Source organism: Lathyrus oleraceus, chromosome 3 (genome assembly GCF_024323335.1).
Source record: "Lathyrus oleraceus cultivar Zhongwan6 chromosome 3, CAAS_Psat_ZW6_1.0, whole genome shotgun sequence".
NCBI lineage: Eukaryota > Viridiplantae > Streptophyta > Magnoliopsida > Fabales > Fabaceae > Lathyrus > Lathyrus oleraceus.
The window spans coordinates 35,645,296-35,649,108 of record NC_066581.1 but is presented as its reverse complement, the minus strand read 5'-3'; positions in this window follow the sequence as shown (position 1 = coordinate 35,649,108).

Here is a 3,813-nt window from a genome sequence, read left to right as displayed (position 1 = left end):
CCTTACTCCTTCAAGTTTCAAGTCATAATTCTTCAACCTAAGATGAGTTCTAATAAGCTTTAATTTGGGAATTAGCACATGATAAGTTAATACATGATGGGGGAAGGAAGTAAATTATATGTTTGATTGATTCTTTGCATGATCATGTGCTAATTATATTATTAGTGTGATAGCCATGATAACTCGTTATGGAACCTGAATTTCTATGTTTATCCTCTTGCATGTTGTGAAACTCATAACCCTCAAAAGAAAACTTGAAGTAATCATTGATGCATGCGATCAGGGCTAGTAAACCATGAATTAAAACATTGTTGGTTGTTAATTATTGATGAAATTTACCTATTACTTCTTATGAATACAGCCATGTTGTGTTGGTTGGGCTGTATATGAGTTTTAATGTAGGATCTTGGTAAGAAAGTGTGAGAAATTACACTAAAAGAGAGTGCCCAAAGTTCATGGATAGACATAGGTCGTGCTCCCCTGCATCTGCCACCCATGACCCTCTTGGGTTTTGTGTATGAGGGCATGTTGGGAGCAACACGAGTTGTGCAGACCAATAAGGCACAATCGTGTTCCCTTCAAATTTTTGTATGTGAAGGGCGTGTTGAGCTTAACACGTTCCGTGTCACCAGTTGTTTTGCAATATTCCCTACTTTCATTTCAAGATTTTTGATCGAAGCATCAGTATTTTTCTAATTCCTAATAGACAATTGCATGAACTGATTCAATGTATCTTCAAACTTTAAAGTCCTATCTGGTTGAGGAGGATTCTGATTGAAGCTTTGGTATGGATTTTTCCTATTTGAGGGTTCTGCATCTTGCCTCCAACCTTGGCAATAATTCACATTGTTTCCTCGTGGATAGCCTTAGTTACCTTGATACAATGCTTGACTTTACTGTTGATTTCCCATATAGTTTACTTCCTAGTTAACTGGAGGACAAAAACCAGTAGGATGGTCACTAATGCAAAGTTCACAAAAAGTGATGTGTTGAGGTTTAACAGGTACTTTATGCACTTCCTTCAGCTATTGTAGAAGTTTTGATAATTGCTTGGTAAGCTTCTCCACATTTTGATTAAGTAACTTATTTTGAGCCAATATTGCATCATTTATGCCTAACTCAAGGATTCAAGGTTTCCTTTGCGCTGAACCTCTGTTATGTTGAACTTGGTAATTGTTCAATGTCATTCTCTTGATGATAGATATTACTTCTTCTACACTCTTGGATATCAAGGATCCCCCTGTGGTTGCATCTAACAAAAGTTTAGGATGTGGGTGAAGTCCGTTGTGGAAATTGTGAATTTGCGTAAGATCATCGAAACAATGATTAGGACATTCCTTAGCATATAATTATACAGCTCTCATGCTTCACAAAGCGTTTAAATTGATCCTTGGGCAAATTCGGTGATCATAGTTTTATCATCCATTAATTTGTTATGTGGGAAAAACCTATTAAGAAAATTTTCTTCAAGAATATTCCAATTGGTCATAGTTTGAATCGGTTAATCCAAATACCAATCCTTTGCTTTACCTGTCAAAGAATGAGGAAAAAATCTCATAAATATGACTTCCTCTTCTACTTCAAAAGCTCCAAGCATACCGACTAACTCATAGAATTTGGTGAGGTGAGTGTATGGATCTTTGTGATCAAGACCGGCGAAAGGATTTACATAAATAATCTGAAGCAATCATGTTTTCATCTCTATTTGCCTAGCATTTGTTGGAGTTCTAGCCATATGAGTCAATCTCAGTGGGTTATGATAACAAGACATTCTACCAATTCCTTGATCAGCCTAGTAGTTGTTGTTGAGGTTATTATTATTGTTGAGATTGATGTTGTTCTCTTCAGCCATGATTTATGGTGTTTGAGATTCCGTAGAAAACTAAGTAGAAGTTCCTTCTTGTTGGATTTTTTGTTTGGCTAATAGCTTTCTTTTTCTGGTTTTTCTGATTTCAGTGTTCTACCTCGCATAAACAGATTTCAAAAACCTAGCCAACACAGGTGAGCAACAGGAAGGGTAAAGAATATATGCATATACAATATTAACAAGTGCAAAATTGCTTAAAACGATAAAAATTGTCGCGATGCTTGTAATATGTAAATGTTAGTTCTTGGAAACAACGTCATTTTGATGTTCAGTAATCAAAAGTAAGTATTGTTAATATCGTATCCACAGGGACGGTGCGATATCATTATCATTCAACAGTTATTAGGGTTTTCAGTGCAGGGTTTTCAGAATATTTGATTGCATAACTTTAAAACAACGTAAAAATGGTAAAGATTAAGGAAATAATAGATGAATAAACTTGCCGAGATTAGATTTCATTAACCTATTTCACATAAATTCTATTGATCGGTTGTATGAATCCTAATTATCAATTGATATTATCACTTATCGCTCACCGACATCATTTATGTCTAAACAATGACGAGGATTCTACTGTTTTGTTTAATCGACAACCTCTCACCCTATTAATTAATACGATAGCATTAAGAATCGATACACATAGTGAATATCAAAATCAAATCTATGTCTAGAATTTAGCTTGTGATAGATGATTCTCTTAAGTCGGAATTTGAAAAGAATTTCTAAACAAAGATTCAAATCTATAAGATAATATGAAAAATAAAGATCACATCAATATCGATTAATAACTAGTTCATACAATAATAATCAGAAGAAATACATACAATTAAGGTTAACTATGTCTAATACCCGGAAAAAAAAGAGTTAGCTACTCATGGTAGCTTGGTACAAGTGAGAAGATACGAGATGAATAAAGATCAATCTTGATCTCTCAATGATTTATGCATATCCACCTTCAATTTCTCCCTCTAAAGCCTTCTGATCACCACAACTGATGGAAATCTCCCAAGGAGTGAAAACGAGTAAAAAGCCAATCTAAAATCAAGTTTTGAAAGGTATTTATACTAAAAGTCATGTTCACTGGCACTAATCCCCATACACATGTGCTAAGCGCCACCCTTTTTCTTCACCTTGAAGCAATTTGACACGCCAGACTGAAACCATTTTATGGCACTTAGCCCTAAATGGTTACGTTAAGCGCCACATGCTGGTGAAGACTTGACAATTTTTCTCATTCTCTCACGCTACAAGTGCTTCAGGCATAACCTTCATTTTTTTTTCCAATTCTTGGCGCTACAAGCGCGCTTTAAGCATAAGTTTCCATAATTTTTCTTCCTTGCTCGCTAGGAGCTCGCTTAGCGCACTTGAAGACTTGTTTCTTCTTTAACTTACTTTCCAAGATTTTCTTTCCATTAACTTGCTTTGGAATAGTACCTACAAAGTAAGTTGGAATTAAGTGAAAGTTGCTTTAGTTAACCCCTAAACTATTATACCCAATATTTACATCAAAATTGAGAATTTTAATCTTTTTTACTTAAGCAATAAGTATATAAAAGGAATAATTTTCACATGCCAATGACCATATTTTCCCACCTATCACCAACCAAGAAGATGGTCGAGAATACTCCTTATGAGGCTTGGATAAGTGTGAAGCCAAATGTTAGTCATCTTTGAGTGTTTAGATCAATGTGTTTTAGGCATGTATCTGAACAATTCAAGAATAAACTAGATGATCGAAGTCAGGCTATGGTGCTCATAGGTTTTCATTCGTCTTGTGCATACAGGTTGTATTCACCAAATGATGATAAACTTGTCATAAGTCGAGATGTTCTAGTAGATGAAAGAAAAAGGTGAGATTGAAGTCAAGGTTCAGTTCAACATGAGTTAGATACAATTACAATTGTGTTAGAAGAAGACCAACAAACTAGCGTCTAAACAAATTGAAA